The following is a 17,038-nucleotide window of genomic DNA, read 5'->3' on the forward strand; positions in this document are numbered from 1 at the left end:
GAAATACCTCAATTAATCTTGTCATCTCATCCAATTTAAACATCATATGTTCAAAGGTTAATTGAATCATAGAAAGATTTTATAAAGATATCTCACATTCATGAAGTGTTTTATAATTTTGTTAATTCTTTAATATGTTTTATCTCAAGTGAGCCACTTAACAATTCTAAGTACTCAGGTTGAGTATTTTTTATCTCCATTAAATGAGGAAGAAACTGAGGGTCAGAGAGGTTAACTGACCTCCTCAAAAACACACAACTAGGTAATAGGAAAACTAGGACTAGAAGTGAAGTTTTCTGATTCCATGTCTAGTGCCCTTTCTGCTCTAGCACAGTGCCTACTTTTGAAACAACCTCAATTCAGTTCAACTGCAGATCTTTTTTGATCTTCCTGTACCAGTGGCTGTCCAGGAAAACCTTACGGATAACTTAGGCATCACCTTTTCCTGGGATGTGGTATTGTCAGAAGCAAACTATTTTTATCCATTTTGCTTCTGATGTCACAGAACAAACTTTCCATTTCCAGATCACACTTAAATTTCTCTGCCCTGATAAGCAAATATATTTGTAAGAAGTAATGTTGTGAAGTAAATCAACTGAATTCAAAAATTCCCTCTGTATGTTTTTGTTGGCTCAGAACATAAGCTGTGGAAATTCCAAGACTGCCATATAAAAAATTAGAAAAGCTTGCCTGTGATTTGTCACTTTAACTAAAATAGGACTTAAGGAGCATATTCTGCTTTTGAAGACTGTGCCAGGATAAATAGGGTAAATACTAAGCGATTAAAATCTTTAAAAATGAAATTATAGCAAAAATTTCAATGTTCTTATGGAGATTAAAAATATTTTCTATAAATGTTCTAGGTAAGCTTTTAAGAAGCCCAGAGGGAAATAAATATATAGGGAGAAATGCTGAATGTAAAAATGAAAATAGACAGCTTTGACCTAAAAGATTTCCCACTTGAAGGAGTCAGGCACCTAAGAATCTATGGGCTCTGTTATTTCCTCTAAATCAGGACGGAGACCATGTTTGCCTCAGATGACAATAATCTTCTTAAGCCAGATGGCACCAGGCAACCTGACATTTTCCATGCCTCTCAGGATTCTGCAGGAGCAGCAATGGATTTGGCAATTTTATTCTCTTCTCAGGGATGTTCTTAAATTTTTTCAGAGAATTGCTATAACACCCTTTCTTTTTAGATTAGCAAACTGGACAAAACTTAGAAACAATTGTGCTGTGTAACTTATCTTCAAAGCAGTCAATCCAGAAAGACCACTGTGAAGGTCTACTGGACAAAAGTTTCAAGACCATAAATGAGATGTTTGTGTTGGAAGAGATCTGAAAATCATCTAGTCCTGTGGTTCTCAACCACAGAGCAGTGATCAGGTGTAAGAGCTGTTCTTTGGAAATTATTTATTTTTAAAAAATAGATTAGATTGCAGATAATTCCTATGACGGTCATCAGGCTTACTCACTTGCATTCTGAAATGCTTTCCTGACTGGGAGTAAAGAGGTGGAGTTAAACAGCAAGTTTCCTGTGAATTGCTCATAACCCACAGTCTATCTTATCTGCTACATGGTTAGTAAGATAACAGACATTCTGTTAATTATTATTGTTGCTGCAATTAGGAAAAAAAGATTGCAATCTTTTTTTTTTTTAAGTTATTTATTTATTTTGGCTGAGTTGGGTCTCCGTCTCAGTTGTTGTATGTGGGCTTTCTCTAGTTGCAGCGAGCCGGGGCTACTCTTTGTTGCGGTGTGTGGGCTTCTCATTGAGGTGGCTTCTCTTGTTGCAGAGCATGGGCTCTAGGCACTCGGGCTTCAGTAGTTGCAGCACGTGGGCTCAGTAGTTGTGGCACATGGGCCTAGTTGCTCCACGGCATGTGGGATCTTCCCGGACCAGGGATCGAACCCATGTCCCCTGCATTGACAGGCGGATTCTTAACCATTGCACCACCAGGGAATTCCCAAGGCTGCAATCTTATTTGTTTTGCATCCTTGCAAAATATTCATGGGTTTCACCTAAATCTGGGTTTGTGAAAAAGAAAATCATCCATTCTATACTGTGGTGGAGAAAAATTTGAGTCCCTCTGATGAAGCCCAACCCCATCCGATGTAAATGCAGCAAACAGCGACCACCGGAATCACAGGGAGCAGAAGCTTGGCTGGGTCTGGAACTCAAATCCTGAGTGAGCTCTTTCCACTAATCTCTGGTGATACCAGAATATCTGCCTTTAGGGTTGGTTATACATTACAAATAAAATAATTTTGAATAGTTCCATTGAATATCAGCAAGGAAAAGGAACGCATGACTATTTTGAGGAAAAGGACATAAAAATAATTCTTTAAAGATCAGACATACCAAGAAAGTAAAAGAGATAATAATAAATTTACAGAATGTAGCATTTGATTTATTGCAGAAAAAAGAGTAACATCTAAAATATTTCAAAAATAATATCTTGTAGGCAAAATATATTCTTCCTCTGTGGCCCATAACAAGTCTGTTATCTTATTCATTTTGACATTATCCTTGGGAGGAAGGCCCACTTTACAGAATGTAAACAGTAAAGAGAGTGTTTCGTGGTTTTCCAAGATTATATATTTGGAGGCAGGATGGTACTGCAAATCCTGGTTCCACCCCTTTTTCTTTCTGAGCAACCCAAGGGAAGTTACTTTGCCTCTCTAGGCAAAGGTTTCCCCATCTATAAAATAGGATTAAAAATAACACCCATCTAACAGGATTGTCTCAAGGGTTACATAAGATCATGCAAATAGAGTTAACAACACATTTCATGGTAAACAGAAAATACTCAATAAATATCAGCTACTCCAGAGAGAAAGGGAGAGCATATGTGAACAGTGATTTGTGATCTGCTTCTATTGGATTCTTTGGTAAACTGATGAGACACCATCCAAAATACACCAATCTTTTAAAATAATTTTTGGCCAATTATGTAAACCAGACTGTCTACAGTTTTGGATCATGAAGAGAGGAAGAATGGGGAAATTGAGTGACCCTATGTGAATTTGCCCTATTCTCCATTTTCTGTGTTGCTGGGGTGTATGCGTGTGTGTGTGTGTGTGTGAGTGTGTGTGTGTGGTGATCATTACTGGAAAACAGTCTTCTGGAATCTGAAACAGAAGGTCACAGTATCATCTTGAAGTCTGCCCATCACATAGTGTAACCTGGGGATGAGATTGAAATGGAGAGATTCAGAACACTGCCTCAACACTGGGCAAACGATGTTCTATGATAGTGTGGTCCCAAGTGTGGTCCCCAGGCCAGCAGCAACAGCATCACCTGAAAACTTACTAGAAATAAAATTTTCAGACCTTACCCCAGATCTACTGAATCAGCAACTCTGGGGGTGGGGCCCAGCAATCTGTGTGATTGTGGTGCTGCTAAAGTATAAAAACCACTGTTCTCCAAAGAGTCCTCCCCAAGGAAATACCCTTTTCTTCCTAGGCTATTGAACAAAAGCGACCAGAAACATATTCCTATGGCCTAACCTACTTCTTAGCACAGAGCCTCCATATGTATCAATAGTTTTGTTCTGGAGAACATTAAGTCACGGATAGAAGTGTCAGGATGAAATTAACATTATTTTATGTACTTGATCCAAAAAATTTAAAAATGAGGGCAATCAGAGACATAATATTCTAATTTCCTATTGTAGTTTGCTTTTTCCTCTAGGTTTAATAGCTTAACAACTTTTGAACTGGACAAGATCTTGGCATTTGTCTAGTCCAACTAAAGCCCAGAAGAGCCATCATGTGCTCAAGTACATGAGGTTGTTTACAGCAGAAAGCATAAAGACAACCCAGGCCTTTGGCCTAAAATTAGTTCACTGCTTTTCCAGTGAACTAATACACTGTGCTACTTTTTGAAAGATAAAAATGCCATAGAAATTGAGGGAACTTAAGAGAAATTTTTTCTGAAATTCTAATCTGGCCTATCCCTAAACCCAGTTTCCTAATGCTTTTACAGATTCTGTAAAAGACGCTATTGTCCAAAAAGTCATAGAGGAAATTTTCCTAAAAATCATAGGGTTAGATGGTGGATGGATGGATAAAAGCCATTGAGTAGGGGATCAAAATCTCTTAGGTAAAGAATTACAGTTTTTAAAACGTCCTCCACTCCCCAAACACACACACTCCTGCGTCCCAGGAATCTCTAAGAGACTCCTCCTGCTCTCTCTCCCCAAGTTGAGATTCAATCATTGCTCCTGAAGTAAGTCTCCATGGTGAATTCCAGGATGCATTCTTCCTCCCAAGAGGATTCTTTGATTTAGCATGAAGTTCAAAGCCCCTGTAAAAGATAGAAATGTCCATGTAAGAATGTCTGGAATGGCTGTATCAGGCTTTCTTGGGGACTGAGAACCTTGCGTTGATAAGAGAGGTATTGCAGTGTGGTCACTGGGGCTGCCATGTGACAGTATCAGAAGAATGTAGTAGCTTTGTGTGGAATAACATTAAAACAATGCCTACAAAATGCCTAAGTCAGTTACAAAATATAATTGTTCTAATACTCAGATTATTATCGTTAAGTATTTATAAAATATTTTCGAGGACTCTATCATAAGTCGGTTTTACACTATTTTCTTTTCCCAGCAGATTTAAACCTGGTCTCCCTCCTCACAAGCCCATGGCATCAGGCTTTCCATATGTTTCACATACAAGGGGTACCAATTAAAAGCACTGTTACCCTTTTTTTGACAGATCTTCAGGAGTCAATCATCTTCCTAGAAATTCACATTAAGACCTTCGTTAGCAAGTTGTATGCACTTGATTTTGCCTAATTTTAATACAGAGGTACTATTTCTAGTACACCAGGAAACAGTTAAATGAGATCAGCTAGAATTGCCTTCAGCCAACAGGGAACTTGTATATCCCCCTTCACTAACCTTGCATTTGATTACACTATAATCACAAAGGAGGGAATGGTTAGATCGCCCACAGTAAATATAATACAACAAATCTAACCCACTTTCCAGTTTCAGGATAGGACAAGCTTGTGGAGACAATGTGACATGATGCTAAAAATAGAGAAGAACCTTGTAGTCAGAAGAGAAAGTTTCACTCTTTACTCACTGAGTAACGGTAGGCAGCTCAAAGTCTGAACTTTCCATCACCTGTTAAATGGAGATGGTAATGACAGTACCAGCTTTACATATAAGAAAAAGTGGCCACCAACACCCAAACTAGAGTGTTTTAAATATATTCTAGCCTTATCATCAGCAATTCTACCTTTGGAGTAGAATTATAGGGTCCAAAGAGATTCTTACACAGATCATTAAGGGTCACATACATGGACATTGACTTCAGCATCCTTTGGAGTGAGGTAACTAGAGGTAATCTGGGTGCGCATCACTGAGAGAATGCGTAGAGGAAGTTATTTGTCATTAGGTAAATGTATCATAGGGAAAATGTACACATTGTATGGTAGTTAGAAGCAAGGGACTAAATGTACACAGAGTACGTGGATGAATCTTAAATATACGGTCCTGAGGAAAATTTTAAAGTAAATAGAATTATAAAACATAAATTAAATGTAGAAAAAACATGTATTTTGAAAGAACACGTACAAACCAAAAGGTACAGAATGAATACATTATAATGGTTACCTGTGGGGAGGTGGAATGGGAATGAGCAATAGGAATAAAATGGAAGAAAATAAAAAATAACAGAGGAGTCTTGCTTTGACCAGTGATGATAATGTGCCATCAACTGAGGGCATCATTAACTCAATCCTCTGATGTCCAGACAGTGAAAAAAATATTATATAAATGGTATTTGTCAAGAAGATAATTGTTGCCTCCCCGCCAAACTCTTCATCTCTTTCTTTCAACTCTTCATTGAAGAATTTTCCTTCCTTTGATCCTCATTCATTAACCATAGCAATTCTTCCATTAGAAAAATTGATATGAATAACATTTATATATTGTTTTTTGTATCCCATTGTCTTATTCACTCTAATACTATTTTTTTTTATTACTGGATAGAAAGAAAAGATTAAAATAAAAGGCTCTCCCTTTTATGGTGGAATTTAACACCAAGGTAAATGGGTGGACTCTTTGAGAGCATGGTGGATCCTCCACTGGTGCCAGATCACAGACATTAAATGTCATCAGAGACCTGTGACTGTAGATTGAAAATTTGAATAAGATCTCATATATAATCAAAAAACATCACAAATAGCTGATTATTCTCTTCTCTCTTTGAAAGTTGGCTTAAATTAGAAGTTTTCAGGTCAAAGTGGTCCCCCTACCATTCTTCCCCAACACACACATGGCTTATTCAGTGAATATGTCTACTTTAATCTACTAATACCTTTGCGATTTTGTGTGTGGAGTGATACAGGAGAAGTGAGGTACAGTTGAAAGACTTGAATAACTAGGACTTGGGGGTAACAAATAAAAGACTGATTAGGTAAAACACAGTTTAATGGATGCACATCCAGCTTGTTGCCCAGCAAAATCTCTCTCATCAGTCACCCTCACACTGCCTAGTCATCTTGTTTACCCCCACCGAGGAAGTGAAGGAGTTACAGTGAGAGGCTCTCTTTTATGTATTAACAAAAGGGCAGGCGTTTGTAGGTGTAATGTGGAGGAGGTTTCTTATTCTGTGGATTATGTTTAACTTGTCACCTTGTCATCTTTCTTCTGTGTTTCTTATATTCCCGCTTTTACATCTTCACGTTGTTTTACTGACTCCTTTTTCCATGAGATGTTAAGGGTCATCAAGTTTTCATAGTCATTGTCAAGACACTGTCATTTTTTCAGGAAAAGCACTCACTGCACTTGTCCCTTTCTACCTGGTAACTTCTTTATGATATTTAAAGTGTTGAAGACTCTTCTTGTTCTTTCCTCATTTTGATTACTCAGTCTCCCAGATCTTCTAAGGCAATGAAAGAGCATAATATCTGGCCTGCCCTCAAGAGATTTATCTTCCAAAATGTCTTTCAAAAATAGTCTACAGTAAGAGCATTGACAAATAAGAGCCTTAGACATCTCTTGCTCTCTCTCTCTTGCTGTCTCTTTTTTTACTTGATTTAGGAGCATTTCTGTAATAATTATTTCACCAGCATGCTCTGTGACTTCCAAGAAACATCCAAATATTGAATAAAATAAAGAATTTTAAGACACCATTATTTATGGTATACTGACTTAAGTGGATGAATTTAATTTTAGTCATCTGTGGGAGTTTAAATTCTGTTATGATGTCCAAATAAGAATAAAATTCCATCTGTATTATTTGCCTGGATTTCCTGTGGCCTGGTATTGTGGAGCACTGGAAAGTTTGACACAGAAATGTGTTGACCAGACTGGATGCTGCCAGTTGCTCTAACCAGTCATAAGCCATGGTTAGAAATTAAAGGCACAGGAAGGTTGATTATTTTCCCTCCTGGTTTCTAAGGAAATACTGCTAGAATTTATGGATCCAAAGGGAAGAATGGAGTAGATGAATGATATTTTGTAATAATAAGAGCAGGTGTTGGTCATGGTATAGCCTTCTCTTGTCGTCTTGAGGAGCAGTTCAGACAACCAGCTTTCCTTAAATGCATTTCTACTCTGGTGCCTGGACTGAAATATACAATGCACAACTCTTTAAAAATCCTATGATTCAAAGCATAATCTTCATTTTCTGTTTCCCCTCAGAATGATTTGTCAGAAAAGAAAAGAACTGTGTCAAACAAATCTCCAGAAAAGCAAAATAACATAACCAATAAAGTCAATCATTTCTTTGATCATTTTCTTTATATTATCTTAATAATTTCTTATAGGAAAATCCAAAATCTACATTTCAAATGTTCTTACAGCTGACATGGGAGCAAATACATGGTTTGCTAGCTTTTCCCCCACAAGCCTTGATGTCACCAAACACATGATGCGGAATAAGATAGGGCTGAAACATTAATGTGAGAACTGGGAGAAGGTCCAGTCAGAGGCAGCTGTGTTGGAGTTAATGGAAATGATGCGGGGAGGGGAAGTGGGAAAGCAACAGTCAAAGGTGGTAAGGAGCTGGGAAACATGGCTGAGAAATAAGCTGAGGGAGAGATTTGGACTTGTGCTCTTTTCTATCCATCCTCATTGCACTAGAAGGGCAATAAGGATGTTTGCTGTATTGCCACTGCAGGACAGAAAACCAGCCAGGTCAGTGCAATGTTAGCCAGAAACAACAGAGCAGTGCCAGAGGCCAGCTAGAGGGGAAGCGGGTAACAATATATGCAGAAAGAGCAGCAGCCCCTGAGAATTCCTTCTACCCTTTCCCTCCTCTTTCCATATGCTGACGTTGTGCTAGCTTTGCAATGTGTCAACCTAGCTAGTATGAACTACATTTCCAAGAATTCTTTTTCTCTGTATTTCCAGTTAAAGACTTTTGCACAATATTGGATAGTAGAAGTGACATAGCATTCAGATTGGTTTGGTTTGGTTTGGTTTTGGGGTGGTTTTTTTTTGTTTGTTTTGTTTTTCCTCACAATGTCAGAGCAAGATAACCAGGAGTTTTTGAAGTTCATGAACATTGTCACCTTGCTGGCTTACTTCATGGACATGCAAATGATCCAGATTCTCTTAGAAACTCCTTCATGTTTTCTGATTCAAGAGCTAGATGTCTTGGGTCCACGATGAAGTGTTCCAACATCTCACTGCCGTGAGGTTGAAAGCAGTGAGAACTGACACAGGTTCCCATCCAGCACTGCAGGTTCCAACTCATGCTTATGAGCTCCAGTTTTTCCTTGCTGTCTCTGACTTTATATCCACGTTTCCTTTCTGACTGACTTCTCTACAGACTTCAAACTCCAGCATCAGAAATGAAGACAACAGCCCAGCAGAGACTGTTTAACCAGCTCTTTCCACTGTGTAGGCTTGAATCACCATAACAAATCCATTAATATAGCGAAATAAATGTATTTCCTTCAAGTGATTCTCCCTAGACTATACAGAGATCCAGTAGGTTACAAGCAAAGGAAAAAGCTTTCAGAAAGAACAGTCCCCTAGGTGAAGGCATGACAAAATTTGTCAAGGAACAGGGTCAACTGTGGAGAAGAGGAATGGCAAGGGGGTCATGAAAGAGTCTTGCTCCCCTACTGGGATGACTTTCCCATTCTGCCCCTATTCCTGAAACTTACCACAAAGATCACAGTTAGCCTGGAATTTAACATTTTCATGAAAGCTAGTTGATACTCCCAGAGGACTATGAGCTCACAGGCACACTAACAAGACATCTGATACCAGGATTAAAAAACAAACGGAAAAACTTATACCTGAAAAATAAGGCTTAATTAACCAGAGAGATAAATTATTTAAATTAAACATTATAATTGTCTTCAAAAAGATGAGGAAGATATTATTAACATAAAGAAAGAACTAGCAGTTATAGAGTATAACCAAGTGGAAATACTGTAGCAGAAATATAAAATTTGAAATAAAGAACTCAATATATGGTATAATAGAAGAATAAATACAGTTGAAGAACAAGTTAGTGAGCTGAAAGGTGAGAATGAAGAAATCTATGAAAGCACTAGGAAGAAAGTTGTGGAAAATATAAAGGAAGATTTAATAAGAGATGTGAAGAACAGAATTAGGAGAGTCAACATTTATATGAGAGTCACAGAAAAAGGGAGAAAAACAATAAAAAGTAAAGGTCTACTTGAAAGAATGAAGACCAATTATTTCCCAGAGTTAGAGAAAGATGTAAGACCTTGGAATGAAAGGGCTCATAAATTATAAAATGGCATAACGAAGAAAAGAACTGTACTTATACATCTTATAATAAAATGTTAAAAATTAAAAGACAGAAAAAAATTCTAAAATGCTGCTGGAACAAACTGCAGATCACCTATAAAGAAGTAAGTATAAAAGTAATATCAGATTTTGCAACAGTAACCTAAATGCAAGAAAACAATAGATATTGTTTTGAAAGAAAAGAACTTCCTTTTTTTACTTTCACAGCCAACTAAGCTATTACTGAAATGTGACAGAAAAATTTCTTTGGGGGCATATAAGGTCTCAGAAGTTTACTGCACAAGAACTTTAAAAAAAAAAAAAACCTTTTGGAGAAAGTGCTTTAGCAAAACGAGCAAGAAACTCAGAAGGAAGCTATAAAATACGTAGTGTTTTCAGTTAAACAGTACTGCATAACAAATCACCCCAAAGCTTAGTGGTTTAAAACAATAGCATTTCTTTTGCTCACTAGTCTGCAAACTAGGCAGGTCTCTGGGCACAGCTCTCTCTACCCACTTTAGCAGTGGCTCAAAGGTTGGTGTGGAGAATTATCTGAAGGTTCACTCACTCATGTGACGGGCTCCTGGGCTGAAGAAGACTCAATCACTTGAAGAGTGGAATAGCTGGAACTGCTATCAGTATCTCAAATGTAGCGCTGACTCTCCACGTGATCTTTCCAGCACAGGGACTTCAAGGTAGCCAAATGTATAACATGTTGACTCAGGACTCCCAAGGCATGTGCCTCAAGAGAAAAAGCCAAGTGGAAGTCATATTGCTTTTTGACCTAGCCTATTCCATCTTGTCTGTCAAGTACGAGTATGATATTTTACATTGTTTACAAGCTAACAAGTTAGCCTGCCACATTTTTATGAATGCTGGCAGAAGGCACAAGACTCTTGGGTCAAAGACAAAGGATAGATCATTACTTGCAGTAATAGCAGTAGATGGAGAATAAGCATTTTCTTCCGCTAATGCCTGGAGCCCCAGTTCCACAGGGTGATGAACAGAGGGTCAAGTGACAACTCCTCATACACTGGGTTGCATTACAGAAGAGGAGCATTGAGCTTAGGAAATACAAATATATTTTACTGGACAGTAAACATGCTCATCCTTTGCTCTGGAGAGTGACACTATCTCTATTCCAAGACTTTAAGCAAATCTGCCTTTGCTCTGGAGGGAGATAACTATTTTATCTTCTAAGTCAGTTTATTACAGAAATACCCTTCCAAAGTTAGTCTAGAACAAATGTGGTCAATATCTCTGCTTGGAAGACATGATGAAATGCAAGAAACTGACAGAGAATTGTCTCTCAGGAGTCTCATTTCTACTGCATTTTATTTGTTAGAAGGATAAATATTTACTAAGGGAGATTGAGGCACAAGGACTTCTGCTTCCAACAAAGATGGAGTAACAAGGACCAGATTCACTCTCTAGTCTGAAACCAAAAACTGGACAAAATATATGAAACAATGTTTTTCAAAACATTGGAATTAGACAATGAGTGATGGTAATCCCTGAGAAAACAAACAACATAAACCCTATGATTGCTCCAGCTACTGACTTGAGAGAGTTTTCAGGCCTTGACATAGGGATAGGGATCACAAGCAGAGCTCAGAAAATTCCCTGAGACAGAGCTGAGTGTCCAGGGAGATCAAGGTGGTTAGAGTTCCCAGGGCAGAGTACAGGCGAGGAGAGAGCTGTATCCAGAGATGGAACCATTGGACTAATAAACTTACTAAAAGTTACTGCTATCTTAAAAAAAAAAAAAAAAAAAAGAACTAAAAAACCAAAAGAACTCCAAGTCTCAAGCTCATTTATATCAACCCAGAACTAAAACTGCAGAAAATAACAATAGGCAAGAGCTAGAGGACAAAAGAGAAATTTTTTTCAAAAAAATGGAAATTAAAATGTGTTAAGATGATTGTCTGCTTGTATAGAAGGGAAATATGAAGGGTAATAAATTGACAGAAAAAAGTATGTGTAAGTAAGCCATACAAAAAGAAAAATAGAGTATTATTTTTAATTGGCTAGATTATAATTTAATCTACCCAGAGGCAGGAGAAAATAGTTTTTAAGGAAAACAAGGTAATTAGAATATATAAAATGAGCTAGCAGAAAAGTTTTAATATAAGAGTAATTAAAATAAGAATATATGGATAAATTTAGTGATCAAAAGAGGAGAGTTTTGGGCTTCCCTGGTGGCACAGTGGTTGAGAGTCCGCCTGCCAATGCACGGGACACGGGCTCGTGCCCCGGTCTGGGAAGATCCCACATGCCGCGGAGCGGCTGGGCCCGTGAGCCATGGCCGCTGAGCCTGCGCTTCCGGAGCCTGTGCTCCACAACAGGAGAGGCCACAACAGTGAGAGGTCCGTGTACCGCAAAAAAAAAAAAAAAAAAAAAAAGAGGAGAGTCTTAGTTTATGTTTGCAAAACCAAGACCAGGAGTAAGTAGTTTACAAGAATCACCCAATTATAAGAAAAGGATAAAGAGAGTTGAAACTAAAAGGAGAAAAGACAAATATGCACCAAAAGAAAGCCAGGATAAAAATTTTAATATCAAAATACACTTGAAAATAAAAACATCATAAGAGTTGAAGAGGGATGTTCTCTAATGCTAAAAAAAAATGCATAATCATCAAGAAGTCACAACTGGTAACTGGAAATACTAACTCACCTCTCTCAGAAAGTGATATGTGAAGCAGAAAATTTCTTGAGAATTAAAATTAATTAGCTATAATGAAAAGAGCATGGGACTTGATATCAATTCAAATTGATCTCATCTCTATTGGGTTCCAGTTTTCATCTCTATGTCCTAGCTTTGCTCCTTTCAACAAGTCACTTATCTTTGAATGTCAGTATCCTCCTCAACGATAGGATACACAATACCTAGCTGACCAACTGTGTGACTTGTTTGCCTCTCTGAGTGTCAATCTCCAATTTCTATGGTAGCTATTTAAAAGTACCTGCTATGCAAAACTCACCAGGTTGGTCAGCCTTAAATAAGAAAATGTATGTAAACTGTTTGGTGAAATGTGATGTCCTATATTTTATTATTGTTGTTCTTATCATTATAACAGCAATTTGCTCACTGTTTAGCTGTACTGATTTAAAAGTTAGAACATGTCAGTGTAATAATATTATCATGTATGTCCACAGAATACATATATTTTCACACTATTTTTCACCACCCGAAGAGTTAGGTGTTGATATCTCCACTGTAAAGACAATGACACTAATTCAGAGAGTTCATGGAACTTGACAAGGACCATCTAGCTAGAAAACTACAGCCTGTGTTGAACTCATATCATCTCGACACCACTGTTAAAATACATTATATTCACCAAGTAAAATACATGTAACAAATATTCCAATCAAACAGTGAAGTGACACTCTAGAATGAGTACAGACTAGAAAAGGAGATGGCCCCTTAGCCCTTAATGAGCTGTGGAGGGCATAAGGAAGTCATTAGAGAAGCAGTCAGGTTTCATTGCACCTCAGAGCATGAGAGAAACTGCAATGTCATAAATGCAGTGAGACGTCTACTTCCCTGAGTCCTCAGCCAATGGTAGCCAAGAATGGCACGGACAGCTTGATACTGTCAACTATTCCACACAATGCTCTATTTCAGAGGAAATGTATGGGGATAGTTTCCTCTCCTACACATGGCGTTTCCTCAGAAATCACAAAATGAAACCAGATGCTGAAACAAAGGAATGGTCTTTCTTAGCAGGGGTGGAACCAGTTGAATGCCCTGGTCTCTGTTCTCTCATTTATCAACAGCATCCAGGAACCCACTGCCTTTCTAAGCAGGAAAGGCACTCCACGTGCAATGGAGCCAAGAGGATAAGAAGGGTCTCAGTGGTGCGGTTGTTTGGAAGACACCCAAGGCATCTGTCAAGCACCTTCTCTCAGTGTTAGTGAAAGGCAAGACTGGGTTAAAATTGTGAGGAAGCCACTGTAAGTCCTCTCCCCTCCCCCATCCCATGTTTCAGAATCTTCTTGCTGGGAAAGTCCCATTTCCCTTTCCACTTACTGGCCAGCTTTCTCCTGCTTCCTCATTGCTCTGGCTACAAATCTCATTTTAATCATTTACACCTGGGGTGAGAACAAAAGCTTTTGTTCTGGGGACCTTAGCTCTTCAAGCTCCATCTCCAGTTGTTGACTGAGAATCTCAGTCACCTTATTGAGGCAATTTTGAGGAGAAAGAGGAGGAGCTTTGGGTGAAAGAAGCTGAGGGTCCTTCCAGGCCTGTGAAATCTCAGAGCTGAGGTGTAGACTTCCTCCCAGGACTGCAGGGCAAAGGAGTGGGCAATTCCCTTTTCACTTGCCAGCTGTGAGATCCAAATCGCACCATTTACTAACTGAGAATTTTGAGGAAGGAAATTTTGTGGCTACCATGTCAGTGAGGTGGAAAAAATCCCATTAGGGGTAAGTGGGGTGTTTTACCAACCACAAAGAGGAAATTAAAATCTTTACCCACTGAAGCATGTAGCTCTGCTATTTTGGGACCAGGAGTGATTAAGCCAGTATTAGGAGAAAAGCAAACACAAATTATGAGAGTTTCTAATTAAATAACACACTTCAACCTTAGACTTTCCAGCAGAAGGTAAGACTTGAGAATAAACGTGGTCCCATCTTTTTTACTTTTAACCATAAAAGTTATCCACATTATGAACTTCTCAAGGGAAACTAGTTAACCAGAGCCTAACCTGCTGGGGTATTATCAGAGCTGAACTGATTGAGGAAAGCAAATATCTAACTCCAGTCAGCTCTGTGTGGATGTAGGAAAATACTCACCTCCAGCCTGTTCTAGCCATTCTGTCCCACCTAAGGGGAGAGGGGGCAGGAAGTGAGAAACACTTCTGAAGTTCCCAGTCCAGAGGCACAGGCTCACTAAAAGACTGAGACCTAATCATAGGACTATAGAACACTTCACCTCTCCCACACCTCACCACCACATTACTAAAGGCCTCTTGACAGCAGTTCCTTTCACCTGCATCATGTCTAGCTATCAAGATCCAGCAAGGACATGGAGCAACAGGAACTCTCATACATTGCTGATGGGAATGCAAAATGGTACAGCCACTTTGGAAGACAGTTTGGTAGTTTCTTACAAAACTAAATACACTCTTACCATATGATGCAGCAATCATACTCCTTGGTATTTACCTAAATGAGTTGAAACCTTAGGTCCACACACAAGCCTGCCAAAGGATAGTCACAGTGAAACGGAACAGGACCCTATGGTCCTTGACCCCCATGTCCTCTGCCTGCCTTTCTTCTATGGAAAAACTTTAGCTAAAGAATAAGTTTAATCAAAGAAGTCAGAAAATGCAGAAACAAAGGAAAACAGTCCAACAAGACTAAATAATAATAGTTTAGTCGTTAAGCATAGTCAAGGACTTTTAGTTCCTTCTCAAGGGCTATAGATAATATTCTGAGCCATATCCTGTGAGCTGTCACATAGGTACTGAAACCCCTACCACGTAGAAAAATTAACTACATGATGACCAGACTGTAACCATGACATGAACTGCCACAATTCTAAGAACTGGCCTCAAAGAAATAGGAAAAAACTGACCCTGGAACTGAAGATTTACTGTACTTAAAACAATCAAGATGACACTGATCAGACCACCCCATGACCAATTTCAAGATGACTGTCAGAGCTGACTGTGCTGTTGCTACATGTAGCCCCCTCCCTCCGCCTATAAAAGCTCTTGCCCCCGATTGTCAGTTGGGAGGGAGTTGGCCTCTGGACAGGAGTCCGCCTTCCCCCACATTTGCCGGCATCCAAAATAAAGCAAACTTTCCTTTCCACAAATCTTGGCTCTTTATTGGCTTTTGAGCAGTGAGCAGCTGGACCCCCTCCCCACACACACTTTCAGTTACAATAGCAGCTTTATTTATAATTGCCAAAACTTGGAAGCAACCAAGATGTCCTTTAGTAGATGACTGGATAAATAAACTGGGATACACCCAGACAATGAATATTATTCAGCACTAAAAGGAAGTGAGGTATCAGGCTATGAAAAGACATGAAAGAAACTTAAATGTGTATTACTAAGTGAAAGAAGCTAATCTGAATAGGCTGCATACTGTATGATTCCAACTCTATGACATTCTGGAAAAGGCACAACTATGGAGACGATAACAAGATCAGTAGTTGCAAAGAGTAGGCACAGGGAAGGATGAAAAGGCAGAGCACAGATGAATTTTAGGGAGCTAAAAATATGATTTTAAAAAGATGTATAAATGTTATCATACATTTGTCCAAATCCATTGAATGTCCAACACCAAGGGTGAGCCCTTAGAACTTTGGGTAATTATGATGTGTCAATGTAGATTCATCTGAAGTTAAAAATGTACCATTCTGATGGGTGATGTTGATAGTGGGGTAGGCTATGCATGTGCCTAAGGGGTATATGGGAAATAGCTGAACATTCCTCTCAATTTTATAAAAAAATATATTAAAAAATATAAAGACTTTAAAAAAAGAAAGAACCATTTGGCCATGCTATCTCAGTGTCTGACCACTTCCACCAAAAAGAAAAAAAACCCAAGTAAATGTCACTTTTCAGTACCAAATCTATGTGTAAGTTGCATGGCTGTTTGTTTAATAACAAGGGAGTGTGGCTGGAAAGTCAGAACTAGTGGTGGAACCCAAAGTGAGTAAAGACCACCCAGAGGCGTTATTCATAAGCTATCTTCTTTGGTTATAAATCCTCAATAAAACCATAGTTTTATAACAAACATTTAGTGGAATCAAACTCAGGCATCTCAAGATTGTTATTAATTTCATTCACATTCAATTGGTCCAGTGTTGCTGGCCTGACACCTGGAGACCATTAATTAATCGATAGCAATGGCAGCAGGTGGTGATGTATTTCAAGTGTGCTTGCGAAAAATATTTTTTAAACAACTATTTTGGCAACAAAGTTCAGACCAACCCCTTTCAGGTTAGTAGGCCTTTAGGTCACATTTTGAAAGGCAAAGAGATTTCCTGTACAATAATCTTCCTCTATCTTTACTTCAATTGCAAGGTAAACTCACTGTAAGACATTTATTTTTCCCAGCAAAAGGATGATTGATTGCACCCAAATGAAGAAGGGGGTTCAGGAGGAGGAAAAGATAAATGAGCATTCCTCTGCCCAAAGGACACATTCAAACTCTTATGCTTAGCCCATAGGACGGTTCTGCTCTCCATCGTCCATATGCTGTAGTCTGGGGATCCAGTAGGGAGCAATTACCAACCATGTGTGCACATAGCATAAAGCATGGAGCACCGTGCAGCCTCCAAAGACTCTCAGTGTA

General features: G+C 38.7%; 1 long non-coding RNA gene across 1 annotated transcript in view; it reads right to left on the minus strand.

Annotated features, from left to right (window-relative positions):
- Positions 1 to 4,068: 4,068 nt before the first annotated feature.
- The window catches only part of LOC309827207, a 36,487-nt gene continuing 23,517 nt past the window's right edge, over positions 4,069 to 17,038 (minus strand). The window contains exon 3 of the long non-coding RNA XR_014297187.1: positions 4,069 to 4,309. This is a non-coding gene — a long non-coding RNA (uncharacterized lncRNA). The remainder of the gene's footprint in view (positions 4,310 to 17,038) is intronic.

The sequence above is a fragment of the Grampus griseus genome, assembly GCF_964374135.1.
Source record: "Grampus griseus genome assembly, chromosome: 1".
Taxonomy (NCBI): domain Eukaryota; kingdom Metazoa; phylum Chordata; class Mammalia; order Artiodactyla; family Delphinidae; genus Grampus; species Grampus griseus.